Raw genomic sequence first — 15,610 nt, 5'->3', positions numbered from 1 at the left:
GGCCAGCTACCTCCCCACCATTGTATACAGTCCTGGTGAGACAATAAATCGAGGTAAGTTAAGGTGCCTCACCTTTTCTTAACTAAATGAGTAGCCTCTTGCCCAAAGCTAGGCAAAGTGGACTCTACATTTAGTTTGAATTTTGAGCACAGTGATGCAAGGGTAGAAAACTAATGTTTGGTTTATTTCTCTCTTGGCAGGACCTCCAAAGCCATGGTTTCTGTCCTCTCTGTGTTTTTCAACCCTCTCTTCCATTCTTTAAGCCACTCTATTTCCTTCCAGTAAATTCCATTTTTTACTTGTTAGCTAGAGTCTGTTTCTGTTATTTTTGCCCAGAATGCCCTAACTGATGCACTACGTAACAACAATCAAAAACTTGTAAGGATTAAGTTAAATAATGTATGTGGAAGAGCTTAGCACAGTGGCTGGCATATAGGATATGCCCAACAAATGGTAATTTGTATTAGTCGAGGGTGAGGTTCAACTGCTGTCATAGGACCCAAAATCTTAGAGGCTTAAGCTAGACTGTCCTGCTGACAGTCCAGGGAGGTAGAGAGGCTCCACAGTGTTGGAAAGCCCGACTCCTTCTAGCAAGTTGCTTTGTCATCCCAAGGTACTGTTCTCATCCAGCCCATCAAAGATGGCCCACCGCCATGTCCACCCTCCAGCTGGCAGGAAAAATAAAGAATGTGGATGTGACTCTTTCCTTTAAGAGTGTGACCCAAAAGTTACACATGTCATTTCCATTCCCATCTCATTGGCCAGAACTTAGTCACATGACCACACACGGCGGCAAAGAAGCCTGGGAAACATAGTCTTTATTCTAAGTAGCCATGTGCATGGTTAAAATTTGGAGTTGAATTAGTAAAGAAAAAAGAGGAAGACAGATTCTAGGAGACAACTAGCTCTCTCTGCCACGTTATCATTGCCACGACACTAAACATCCTCTGGATGAAACGTCTCCGGTTTGACAAAGTAACCTTGATCCTTGATATGATGCTGTATCATTATTGTCACATCCAGCTTCAGGGCCTCCATATTCAGGGCTTTACAGGCCTTGGGGTTCAAAGAAAGGCTGCACGTATAAGAGCTTTCCTCCAGAAAAGTTTTGTGTGGCTTAAATAAGATCAAGAAACAGGGAGAAACGGGGACTTAGTTGTTCTAAATGAAGGAATGAGGGTGAGAGAATGGGTACGCCTGGAGAGGCCAAGGAAGGCAGGCATTACCCCCTCCAAGGGGCTCCTCAGCAGAGAAGGGGTCCATGGTAAAGCCAAATATCACCCCCAGGAACACCTTGAAGCTCAGATCCTGAGGACCACGAGCAGGAGATGGACCCAGCCACACACGAGTCAGATTAGGGGCACCTCCGACAGCCAATAGGCAGCCAGGCACATGAGGAGCCCTCTGTTCTCTCTCCAGTTCTTTCCTCCCAGTCTCTCACCCTGGAGGAGCTACAATCAGAAGAGGGAAGAGGAAAGCAGGAAGAGTAAGGCAGTAGATCACAGCCCCATCCTCTCGAAGTCCCTAGAACCAGAAATGGACCTTATATTGTATGGTGAATTACATATACATCTATCTTTCCCCCAGACTATTCATTCAACAGATATTTACTGAATGCCTATTATGTCCCAGGAGCTGTTCTGGGCTCTAAAGATATACATGTGAACAAGAAAGGAAAAAAAATCCCTACCCTCAGAGAGTTTATGTTCTCAGGGAATAATAGACTCTGCTTCACTAGAGAGCTGGGATTGTGTCAAATTCATGGCTCTATCCCAGGGCCCAATATTATCTTTGACTGGGGCTCAGTGACTGTTGTTTAGATGAACCACATCACAATTTTGATTTTGTGTTAAACACTTGCGGTTTCCTCTCTGCGTCCAATTTCCCTCTTCTCAGCAACTTTCAATTCCCATTTGAAGGACTATGTCTGAGGGTGAAGTATGTGGACTAAACTAAGACAATTTGTATATTCCAGACCCTTGACTTCAGTGATGGGTTTAAGTATGGGCATGTGATCTAAACCAGACGAATCACAGTGGATCTGAGGAAAAAGACGCTTTTGCTCTTTCCAGTGCAATATAAACCTTGGACTCAACTGGAGCCATTTTTGCTGTTGTGGAGAAAGTCCACCTGAGGATGAACCAACACATCACAGAAATAGAGCCAGATCCCACTTGAAAATGTGAAACTGGATCAAACCACAGCTGAACTCCTCTCTACCTCTGGACTTTCCAGCTGTATGACTCAATGAATTCTTTTCATTGCTTAAGTCATTTTGAGTTGAATTTTTCATTTGCAACCAAAAGCATCCCAACCGATTCAGAGATTTTGTTTTACAAAGTGGAAGAATATCCAAGTAGATATATGACGCAGACAGTTTCTAAAAGGGAGTCCAACACAAAACTGAAAGACAGAGTGTGTAAATCTACATGAGGTATCAAACAGCCCAAAGAAGAAGCAGAGAACATCAGGGGGTTTATTTGGAGATATTGGAAAGCTCTTGCCATATAATATGGATAAGAAGAGAGAGTTCAGACTTCTAGGTGCCTTCTTCAAAACCTTTCAATAATTTCTTATCACCAACAGTTAAAAGCCAAACTCATTAGGCCCTGACAATTTAGTCCATAAATACCTTTGATTCATTTCTAATCATTTATAGCCCAAGCACAATATATCAGTTACACTTAGCGTGCCCTGTATGGAAGCCAACATCCAAGATGGCCCCTAACAATCTTCCTATCCTAATATTCATACCCTTGTGTAGCCCCCCTTCCACGCTGAATCATGGCTGACCTGTGTGACCAAGAGAATAGAGCAGAAGTGAAGGTGTGTGGCTCCCAAGGCATTTCAGCTTCTGTCTTGCTCCCTTGGATGGTTCTGTCTCTGGAGGCTGGAGGAAGCCACCCACCATGCTGTGAGGACACTCAAGCTACCCTGTAGAGAGACCCTGGTGGAAAAGAACTACTGAGGGGAAGGTATGAAGATTTCCCATATACCTCCTACCCCCATATATGCATAGCCTCCCCAATCATCAACATCCTCCACCAGTGACATTTTTACTGTCTCCATAGCTTTACCTTTTCCAGAATGTCATATAGTTGGAATGATACAGTATGCAGCCTTTTCAGACTGGCTTCTCTCACTGAATAATATGAATTTAAGGTTTCTTCGTGTCTTTTCATGGTTTGGTAGCTCATTTCTTGCTCGTGATGAATAACATTTGGTTGTCTGGATGTACCACAGTTTATTTATCCATTCCTCTCCTGAAAAATATCTTGGTTGCTTCCAAGTTTTGGCAATTATGAATAAAACTGCTGTAAATGTCCACGTGCAGGGTTTTGTGCGGACGTAAGTTTTCAGCTCCTTTGGGTGAACACCAAGGTGCATGGTTGCTGGATTCATGCAGTAAGAGTATGTTTAGTTTTGTAAGAAATTACCAAACTGTCTTACAAAGTGACTGCACCATTTTGCATTTCCACCAACAATGATCATTGTTATTTTAAGCCACTAAGTCTGGGGTCATTTGTTATGAAGCTTTAGATAACTAGTTCAACCTACCATGGAACATGTCTAGAATGCCTTTCTTCTGCTTCTCTTTGTCATCCTCAGAAACTCCTGCCTGCTTTGATTTTCCTACTCAGACCCAGGCTGTCTTCCATACAGCTCTATTAAGAGTCCTCACACTGGGATCTCGTTAAGGGTTTAAGACGTTATTTTTTCCACTATTGTTTACTGAAGGCAATTTTTTAATTTTTATTTTTTATACAATCTTTAAAGGTTACACTCCATTTACAGTCACTACAAAATGCTGGCTATATTCCCTGTGTTGTACAATTCATCCTTAGAGCCTATCTCACGCCCAGTAGTTTGTACCTCCCACTCCCCTACCCTTATATCGCCCCTCCCCCTTCTCCCCACTGGTAACCCCTAGTTTGTTCTCTATATCTGTGAGTCTGTGAAGGCAACAATTTTGAATTACCCAATTTATATTCTCAGGACTGAGCATGGTACATGCCATGTTAAAGGAGCTTAGCAAATACCAATTGAATAAATAAGTAATGGAAAGTTCAGCTCTGGGCAAGACAAAAAATGACTTCCACTGGTCTGGGGAGCAAAGAAGGAAGGAGTGGAGAGATGAACCAAAGATATTATTGCAGGACGGGTCTCGCTCCCAGCTCCTTAGTTCACATTGAAAAACTCCTTTTCCTGGTCATAAATATGCCAACGAAGCCTAAGTAAGCTATAGTAGGTGGTTCCATAGTGGTTTTCACTCTCAAAAAATTACCCTGCGGATAGAAAAGTGTAAGAACCATTGCAACATAAAACTGGAGCAATCATGTGGCCAAAAGCTGAGTGTCATGGCCATGGTCAGGGGAGGGAAGGAGGCTGGATTTGACAGTGTCCAGAAAAGAGGAACATCTGGTTTCAGACACTTCCTGCTCACAGACAGAGCAAGAGGAAGTGGGGTTTAAAAGGGGACCCATCAGTGGGGTTAGAAAAGCCACGGACTGGGTTTATTTTTGCAGAATCTTTATAATGAAGGTTATTTTGAGGGTAGAGAGTAGAAAGGTCTCAGAGTTAAAGCACTGAGTCTAGAAACAAACTGGAATTTGGGAAAAGGCTGGAATCATGTCCAGTTAGAACACAGGAGGGAGAGGTGCATCTTGGAAACATTAGAAAGTAGAAATGGAGAACAAATTCAGATTCAGTTCTAGATATAGGATTTAAGTGATGGATCTGAACAAAACAACTAATAAGGTAGCATTAATAGATATATGTGGAAGATTAACTTTCAGAAGTAGGATATAGGGCTTCCCTGGTGGCGCAGTGGTTGAGAGTCCGCCTGCCAATGCAGGGGACACGGGTTCGTGCCCTGGTCCAGGAAGATCCCACATGCCGCGGAGCGGATGGGCCCGTGAGCCATGGCCGCTGAGCCTGCGCTCCGCAACGGGAGAGGCCACAACAGTGAGAGGCCCAGGTACCGCAAAAAAAAAAAAAAAGAAAAGAAATAGGATATAGTTTTTTAAGCACTAAAGCACATTTTGCGAAAACCATTCCAATTTTATGCCACACGAGGGCAGAAATAGGGAATTTCCTGGTGGTCCAGTCAGCGGTTAGGACTTGGTGCTTTCACTGCCATGGCCCGGGTTCAATCCCTGGTTGGGGAACTAAAATCCCACAAGCCTTGAGGCATGGCAAAAAAAAAAAAAAAGGCAGAAATGATACACGCCATATTCTCTGATCATGTTACATTAAGGTGAAAAATAGAAAATATCAAAAATACAACTAAAAATGCCTAATTTTGAAAATTGAATATTGTAAGAACTTAGAACAAATAGTTAATGCACAGTAATAATAACATGTTATATTTTAAAGTAATAATAATAAAACACTAACAACAATTGACATTGTATGAGCATTTGCCCTGTGCCAGGCACAGCTCTAAGTGCTTTGCATGTGTTAACTCATCTAATCTTCACAGAAATACTACGAAGATCTTATAATCCCCATCTTGCAGATGAAGAAACTGAGGCACATAAAAGTCATGTAATTATATACCAAGTTTTTACAACAGAGTTTATATCTGTTGGGATGCTTTGGGCTACAAATTAATAGAGATCCCAATTCAAGCAATAGTCAATGTATCATATCACAGAACAAAACCAAAGGGTGTCTCCAAGCTGGGTATCCAGCTGCTCGGTGGCATTATTAAGGACCCAGTGATTTCGTGTCATTTCATTTGAATTCCATGATTTTGCTAAACTGAATTGTTCTCAAGTTTGTCTTAACTACTATCAGGGTACTTCTCGCTTTCCCTTTTCCATACACAATGAGGCTCGTTTGCCTGAAGCATTTAGCTTCCACAGTACCTACTACTGTAGTTTGCTTAGTCTCTTGCTAGACGCTTGCAATTGAATCCATGAATCCTTCACTCATTCATTTAGTCATCAAAATACTACGTATTAAGCAACTATTATGTGCCAGGCCTTGAAGATCTAGAAATAAGCAAAACACATGAAGCTCTTGCCCTCGTGGACCTTACATTCTATTTGGGGAGTGTAGCAGACACTGTCAGCATCCTGCCCTCAAATCCCTCAGATCCTAACACCCTCAGACCCTGCTGGTCAACTTCCAGATGGCTGGTAGGCCCACACCCCATAAGCTAGAAGTGCAGAAAGATCAATACCCACCCCATCTCCAAAGCAGCTTTCAACCAATTACTTTCAGAAGTTGGTATATCAGTATCCCATCTCCCTCACACCTTAGGTGGGATAATTGTGAAGTATGTGTTTTTCATCATTTCCCAGAGTTTTCCCTCTGGATTAAGGTCCAGTCACTCACTAAGGTGACTGGCTTAATAATGTACTGCCCTTTGTAGAAAGTTTCAATTATGCAAGATAACTAAGTGCTGGAGATTTTGTGTACAGTGTGGTAATTGCAGCTAATAAAACGATCTTGTATACTTGAAATTTGCTAAGAGAGTAGATCTTAAACGTTCTCACCACAAAAAAAAAACAAAAGATGACTATATGAGATGATAGATGTGTTAGTTACCTTGAATCTGGTTAATCATTTCACAATGTATACATATATCAAAGCACCACATTGTACCCTGTAAACATATATAATTTTTATTTATCATTATACCTCAATAAAACTGGGGGAAAAAATGAAAAAAAAATGCACCTGGAACCTCCCTGGTGGCAGAGTGGTTAAGAATCTGCCTGCCAATTCAGGAGACACAGGTTCGAGCCCTGGTCTGGGAAGATCCCACATGCCGTGGAGCAACTAAGCCCGTGCACCACAACTACAGAGCCTGCACCCTAGAGCCCACGTGCCACAACTACTGAAGCCTGCGCACCTAGAGCCTGTGCTCTGCAACAAAGAGAAGCCACCACAATGAGAAGCCCGCGCACCTCAGCAAAGAGTAGCCCCTGCTCCCCGCAACTAGAGAAAGTTGCGCAGCAACTTTGTGCACGGCAGTAAAGACCCATCGCAGCCAAAAAATTTTCTTCTTAATTTTTTTAAAAATGTACCTTTTCTGGAATCTAAAAAATAAAACAAAGTAGTGGATATAACAGAAAAGAAATAGACTCAGGAATATGGAGAACAAACTAGTGGTTACCATTGTGGAGAGGGAAGGGGTAGGGGCAAAATACAGGGTAAGGGATTAAGAGGTATAAATTATATCAATTACTATGTATAAAATAAACAAGCTACAAGGATATATTGTACAGCACAGGGGAAATAACCAATTATAATGACTATAAATGGAGTGTAACCTGTAAAAATTTTGAAGCACTATGTTGTACACCTGTAACGAATATAATATTGTAAATCAACTGTACCTCAATAAAAAAATAAGGTAAAATTAATTAAAATAAAATAGGGAATTCCCTGGTGATCCAGTGGTTAGGATTCCGTGTTTTCATTGCCAGGACCTGGGTTTGATCCCTGGTCGGGGAACTAAGAGCTGGCAAGCCAGCATGGCACAGCCAAAAAATAAAATAAAGTAAAATAAAAATTCTAAATGCTTCCTTCCCTCCCCACGCCTCTGCCAGTGATCCCTGCACCTCCCTCATACTCGGAGTCCTTGTCTCAGGATCTGCTTCTGGGAGAACTAAAACCAAGGCAGAGACAGATGCTAATCAAGAGTGAGGACATTGCTTCAAGGAAGTCAGACATCCGCCACGTGAAAGGCTGCTGAGGCGTAAAGATGAAAACAGAAGATTGTCCATTGGGTTTAGCAACACAAACACAAAAAGCCCGTTGCAGAAGCGTGGGGCATGTGGAAAACAAGCTGCTGCGGCTTGAAGAGTGAGTTCAAAACAAAAAAACAAAAAATATAGGTGTGGTCTCCATACCAGGAAGAGGGAGGGGTGATGGCCTTGGGGACTGTGGCCACAGAAGACAGGGTGACAGGAGGTGAGATGGACAGATAAGGAACTGGATGGAACCCGTGGTGTGTCTGGACATACCTAGAGCAGACTTAGACACCTGGCAGAGAGGCTGGTGACTGAATTAGGGATAACCACGAAGAGAACCAAGAAAAAGACAAGTATTCATTATAGAGAAAACAAAAAGCTATGCAAGAGAGAAAAAGAGGGACTTCCCTGGTCGTCCAGTGGCTGACTCTGTGCTCCCAGCGCAGGGGGCCCCGGTTCCATCCCTGGTCAGAGAACTAGATCCCACATGCGCTGTAAGAGTTTGAAGGCCGCAGTGAAGATCCTGAGTGAGAGCAGACAAATAAATAAATAAATATTTTTTCTAAAAAGAGAGAGAGGGCTTCCCTGGTGGCGCAGTGGTTGAGAGTCCGCCTGCCGATGCAGGGGACACGGGTTCGTACCCCGGTCCGGGAAGATCCCACATGCCACGGAGCTGCTGGGCCCGTGAGCCATGGCCGCTGAGCCTGCGCGTCCGGAGCCTGTGCTCCGCAACGCGAGAGGCCACAATAGTGAGAGGCCCACTTACTGCAAAGAAAAAAAAAAAAGAGAGAGAAAAAGAAATCAAAGTACATTACATGGTTCTGCCATGAATAGCATATACATAGTCATCATAATATAAAGCCAGAATATTGATTTAATCAAAAATAAAGGTTTACCTATATTGGGAGGATGGAGGAAAAAGAGAAGGAGATTAAAAAAAGAATCTTCCGTAGTAGGAAGGCCTAATAAATAATGGCTGAAAATTAAGAAGTAGCATTATAAGCAAGTTACTTAGAGTTATGAAGATGAATACCAAAATTAAGGAAAGTGAATGCCAGCAGGGGGGAAGGGGGCAGGGGGAAGGGGAGAAAGACAAAGGAACGGCAGGTTTTTTGTAACAAACATTGTATAACTATTTGACTCTTTAAACCAAGGTTGTTCAAACTTTTCTGAATGTCACCACAGTAAAAAACTGAATTTTACTTTACAACCCAGTACAGACACCCAAGTATTAGAGAGGTCCACGGAATCTCCAATCACTTCTGGTTAGTGTGAAAATTGGAGAACCCATGTTTCCACTTACCCAGAAATTCCACTTTTAGGTATTTTTCAAAACAAATTTAGCACATATATGCCAGGAGACGCATGCTAGAATATTCACACCCATACTAGTCACAATGACTAAAAACTGGAAATGAGCCAACGCCCAACAGTAAGAGAATGGACAGATAGAATGGATAACTAGAATATTTTACAGCCAGTGGAACACCCTGGATGAATCCTAGCAAAATAATGTAAAGTCTAATTAGCAGGTCCCTGGTATTACATGGTAATAAGGAATCGTTGTTAATTTTTGTTAGGTGTGATAATAGTAATATAGTTATGTAAGAAAATGTCAACAGTTTTTAGAAACAAGTATTGACGTATGTACAAGTGATTAAATGCACAAGTACAATTTTTGACACCCAAATTGTAGTTTTTATTCAAGTTATTTTTACAAATTTATGTCTCCTAATGTGAAAAGGTGGCTTTTTACTTCGTGCTCTGCAAATTTATATCAGCAGTAAGAAGGGCTTCAGTGAAATGATAAGATGTCTAAGATTTGCAGGAAAAGAGAAAGAAAAACATGATAGATGAAGCAAGTGTGGCAAAACCTTGATAATGGTTGAAGGTGGCTGCTGGGTATATAGAGGTCCATGATATTCTGCTTCTCTCTGTTTTGTGGGTTTGAAATCTCCATAACAAGAACATTTTTAATAAACAAGCCAGTCCCAGAAAACAAAATATTTTCATGCTTCTTTTATACAGTTCAGAAGCAAGTAAAATGAAGCTAAAGACATCTGTGATCATTAAAAGAAGGAAAGGCAGAAAAATGAAAACACAAATCCAGACTAGTGGTCCCTTCTGAGAAGCAGGCTGGGGCTGGGACAGGGCAGAAGCCTGTCTGTGAGGAAGTTCTTAGAAATAATCTATGCGTTGGGTTAGGCGCTGGATTCACAGGTGCTCAGATTTTTTAATAAATAGATAACAGAAGACAAGAGGGGTATGCATAGACCATTTGATGATAGTGGACCAATGAAGTGTTATGCATAATCCAATTTTGTGCATCTGAGGTTAAAAAAAAGTATATGGGACTCTCAGACACAGAGAACAAACTAGTGGTTACCAATAGAGAGAGGGAAGTAGGGAGGGGCAAGATAGGGGTACAGGATTAAGAAATATAAACTACTATGTATAAAATAGATAAGCAACAAGGGTATATTGTACAGCACAAGGAAATATAGCCATTATTTTGTAATAACTTTAAATGGAGCCTAATCTATAAAAATAGATTATGTTATACACCTGAAGCTAATATAATATTGTAAATCAATATACTTCAATTTAAAAAAGTAAAATATATATTTTTTTAAATATATGATTTCAGGGAATTCCTTGGCGGTCCAGTTGTTAGGACTCTGCACTTCCATTGCAGGGGGCATGGGTTTGATGCCTGGTCAGAGAACTGAGATCCTGCAACCCACATGGCATGGCCAAAAATAAATAAATTAATTAATTAATTAATTAATTAAATATATGGTTTCTCTACTGGGGATCTTACACTTCCAAAGTGAGAGTGCTGTCTCAAAAAGGTTTCTGAAGTAGGAGTGGGGACAGAGATCTCCTGTCTTCGTTCTGCTAGTTCCTGTGACTAATTCCTGTGGCTGGCTCAGTTTCCTCACCCGTAAAATTAGCAATATGGCCAAATCATTGCTGAAGCTCCTACTAAGAAAGGAAGGCTGACTGAGTACTGGGCGGAGAGGCAAAACACGACAGGTGTCTCTGGCAACAGGCTTCCAGCGTCCCCGGAACAGTAGAGAAACCTCACCCCATCACAACCTCCCCCAGGGCCCCGCCTCCCTGTTCCCACCCCTCCCTCTTCCAGGACCCCGGGTCTGGCCTCCGTTCTTCCCGCTTCCTCAGTCTTGGATAACCAGTGCTGAGCCCATTCCCCACGTCCCCACACCCAGCATCTGCCCCTCAGTCTCCCTTCCCCTCCCAGAAACCCAGTCATCCAGGCCTAGCCCCTAGTCATTCTTGGGAAATCCATTCTGCTTTCAGTACATGAAGACCCAGTGCCAGATCTAGTGGTGCATGAAGCCACCTCCACACTCCCTTCTCCAGGCCTGGATGTTGCTCCCGGGCCCCGAGGAGCAGGCAGGGCCAGAGAGGATGACTAGGTCCTCACAGCAGGGGTGACTCAGCCCCAAGGAACAGCCAGGGGGCCTGCTTTGCTGCTGTGTCCCTCCCAGGTCTGTTCCACTTGTCCCCCTGCCACTCCCCTTCTCTCTTGCCCACATCCAGGAACTAAGAATCCTCTAGAAGCCCTCCCGCTGCCTCCACATTTACCTCAGGAAGCCATCTGAGATCACAGACTCTAAGCCAGTCAGAGGGTGTGACTGACACCGGCTGGTGGCTGGTCCCTCGGGCCTCACACCTCTCTGTGCTTCAGGCCTTCCCCCCACTGCAGCTGCTTCTCCCCACCTGTGGACTTTCTCTGAAGCCTCAGAAAGTGACCTTGCCCTTGTGAAAGCAGGCTAGAAGTGCAGGGGAATGAACCCCCCCCCCACCTTGGAGCGACCCTCTACCTGTGGCTGACAAAAGCCAGTCATGTCTAGTGTCCAGATCTTCCCCCACAGATGGGGTGAGGCGACTGCTTCTCAGGGGAGGAAGCTCCACTCGCCACAGTGCAGACCTGCTTCAGAACCCACCTTCCCTACCTCACTTCCCCACACCCTGGAGGGGGCCGGTTCCTGCACCTCGTAAATAACCCCACTTTCCCTGGGATCTTTGTCTTAAGGTCTGCTTCTGGGGGAACCCAAACTAAGACTGTGGGATCTCAGAGAATTCTTTAGAGTAGTCCCTTCCCACTACAGATGAGGAAACTGAGACCCAGAGAGGAGACACCCTGCCCACCCCACCCCCAGCCTCCTGACGCCTGGTCATCACCACGGACATGGCCTCCTCCACTTGAAAAAGAACTTGCCAAAATACCTCAAATCCTTTAAGGACTGTTTCCCAGACTTCATTCATTCACGTATCGCCTTTACAATTTTTGCCAAAAGCCACATGACCTTTTCATATTTGTCACATTGCCACCTGTAGTATTTACTTCACATATTTTAATAGACTCTCTTTTTCACTTAAATTTTCTTTTTCCATTGTTAGTTTCTATTTTAAAAATAAAAATTATATTTTAATAGATAATACATTCATATTGTTCAAAATTCAAAAAGTTCAATAACGTACACAGTGAAGTTTCCCTCCCAGGCCTGCCCCCAACCTCCCAGAGCCACAGGACCAGTTTCTTGTATGTCTTTCCCGAGATAATCTAGGACTATATAAGCGTGTGTGTGCACGTGTGTGTGTTTTCTCTAATACATGTATTTTTTCAATTTTTTATTGAGGCATAGTTGATGTACAATCTCATGTAAGTTTCAAGCATACAACAATTTTTAAAGATTATACTCCATTTATAGTTATTATACAATATTGGCTATATTTCCTATGCTGTATTAATACCTGTATTTCTTTTTTCATTTATTTATTTATTTTTATTTTTGCCCGCGTTGGGTCTTCGTTGCTATGCACGGGCTTTCTCCAGTTGTGGCGAGCAGGGGTTACTCTTCGTTGTGGTGTGCGGGCTTCTCATTGCGGTGGCTTCTCTTGTTGTGGAGCACAGGCTCTAGGCACGTGGGCTTCAGTAGTTGTGGCACGTGGGCTCAGTAGTTGTGGCTCACGGGCTCTAGAGCGCAGGCTCAGTAGTTGTGGCGCCCGGGCTTAGTTACTCCGTGGCATGTGGGATCTTCCCAGACCAGGGCTCAAACCCGTGTCCCCTCCATTGGCAGGCAGATTCTCAACCACTGCGCCACCAGGGAAGTCCCAATACATGTATTTTTAAAGTTAACGTTATGTATCAAAACCATAGATAGAAGCCAGTATTACTTGCTTATAAATAGAAGGTAATGGTAAAAATAAATATAATGAATACAAAAGAAAATTAAATTCCTGCAAGATTTTGCTTATTATAGGGTCTGAACCTGAGACGAACATCTTTCTCTGTTACAAAGATGAGTAAGTGTCCAAAAGGTGCTAAGAGTCCCAAATGCAGACCTTCTCCTGGACTGAATCAGCAGGATTATAGGTGTATCAAAAAGAGAATAACGTTCTCGTGTGTGAGTCACTGACGAATGACTGTTCCAGTAAAACCAGCAAGTTATTGTTGGAGAACATCCCTTCCAGAGACAAAATTTACTTCATGGCCTTGAGGTGTAAACTAGTTGTGAGTTAGACCGAACCAGCTTCGCCACTTCCTACTTTTGTTACCTCCTCTAAGCATCAATATCCTCACTGGTTTGAAAAAGAAAATAACACTGATGGTCCCCACCTAACTGCACACTTGAGTGTGGTCCCATGAGACATCTCTCTCTGAGTCCTCATCCCTCCATCCTGTGGACATCTGTGATGGTACCCACTCACTGCCAAAAACGGGGAGACGGCAGAGAAATAGAAGAAAAGTTAGATCACCGGGAATCCCATGGGTGACGTGTTTCGGCATTGCTTTTGTCTTTGTTTCAGAGAAATTTTTTCTCATAATTACAACCATGGTGGATGTATAGTTTGATATGACACTTGTTTGTTGTCTCTCACTTAAATCATGAGTAAGTCCCATTTCATTAAAAACTCTTTGACATTATATAGTACACTATTTGGTTCACAAAGTTTCATGATGGTTTGAAGGAAAAGAACATGCGTTTACACAGAGGAAGCTGTTTCTATCCATTCAGCCAGGCCTTGGGCAACTGAACAGGGGGTTTCCTGGCTCTCGAGTCCTTTCCTGAAACCCCCAGCTCCGCCCAGCCTTTTGAAATTCTTTGCTCAGGCTCTATTCTCAGGAAAAAGCCTGAAAATCAGTAACAACTTAGGTTGGCTATGATTACCTTCAATTTCACTAACACAGCATTCCTTCTGAGGATCTCAAGGTACCTGTCATACCCCCCCAGCAACTTCTTCAGATCTCTTTTAAGCTGAGGATTAAATAATGACTGTGTGGAAGACAAAGTCAAGAAAGGTCAAGATTTGGAGAGAAACAGACGTGGGCTCCAAGCCTGGCACCATCAGTCAGTTGTCATGAGAAACACAGTTTTCTCCAATGAGATGGAAACATAATTTCCATTCTCCCCCAACCCTCCAAGAGGATCAGATAAGACTATAGATTCGAAAGCGCTTGGTACAATCCTAAAGCACTACCTATGGAAGGTGCGGTTGCTTTGAAATTGGGAGGTTCTGAAGAAGTTAGGGTTTAAGGTTCAAACTCCACTTAGGGACAAGAGATTTTCCTACCAGGCAGAGCAGTGGGGGCGTTGATACAAAGAGCACATGCCCAAGAGTTAGAAGCCCTCTCCTGCTGGAAAGAACTCACAGCTTAAAGAGAAGCGCCTATCCTTGTTCAGGTACCCTGAGGGCACAAAAATACCCATGCAAAAGACACTTGGGCCTGAGCTTTTCAAAAACTTTTTCTCTAAAACCCACAAGGCATAGAATTCCAAAAACAAAAGACAAACTGTCTGATTAGGAGAAAAAACTTGCAACATATGTATGTAGTAGGCAAAAGATATGTACGCAGAATTTATAAAGAACCACTATAACTCATTAGGAAAAAGGAGCAAGTGATATGCACAGGCAATTTTTAGAAGAGGAAAAATAACTGGTCTATAAATACATGTAATGAAAAATATATAAATTAAAATAACAGTGGGACACCTGAAGCTAACGACTTTGTAAATCAAGTCTACTCCAATAAAAATTTTAAAAAAAAGAACAGTAGGATACTATTTATTTATTTCTTACCACATTGGCAAAAAGAAAAAAGAATTTGAGTTTGATAATATTGAGTGCTGGAGAAGCTCTAGGGAAACTATATTCTTGTATTGGCGCTGTTTGGAGTATAAACTGATAGAGACAATTTTTGTTTAAAGTCCCAAAGCTGAGGACAGTACGTGATCACGATCAATACACTGCCCCATATTCTAAAGAGAGCTGCGGACATACCCTTTGGGACTTCCTAGTGAGAGATCAGGTCCAGCCCCACAAATTCCACCCACATCACCCACCTGGATGGACTAGAGAGCTGTGAGGTTTCCCTGCCTGTTCCCCAAAGAGGGTTCCTCACACCCGGAAGCAAGTGACAGGGTTTCCCAAAAGAAGCCTTCATGGAGATTGGAGGTAGCTCTCCCGCCCTGGGCTGCAGGAACTGGAAAGATGAAGGCTGGCCAGAAGTTCTCTTTTTTTTTTTTTTTTTTTTTACTTTATAACAAAGTGAATCAGTTATACATATACATACGTTCCCATATCTCTTCCCTCTTGCTTCTCCCCCATCTCCCACCCTCCCTATCCCACCCCTCCAGGCGGTCACAAAGCACCAAGCTGATCTCCCTGTGCTATGCAGCTGCTTCCCACTAGCTATCTACCTTACGTTTGGTAGTGTATATATGTCCATGCCTCTCTCTCGCTTTGTCACAGCTTACCCTTCCCCCTCCCCATATCCTCAAGTCCATTCTCTAGTAGGTCTGTGTCTTTATTCCTGTCTTACCCCTAGGTTCTTCATGACATTTTTTTTCTTAAATTCCATATATATGTGTTAG

Source organism: Orcinus orca, chromosome 16 (genome assembly GCF_937001465.1).
Source record: "Orcinus orca chromosome 16, mOrcOrc1.1, whole genome shotgun sequence".
NCBI classification, from domain to species: Eukaryota; Metazoa; Chordata; class Mammalia; order Artiodactyla; family Delphinidae; genus Orcinus; species Orcinus orca.
The sequence above is the reverse complement of the archived record's forward strand: the minus strand, read 5'-3'. Positions refer to the sequence as shown.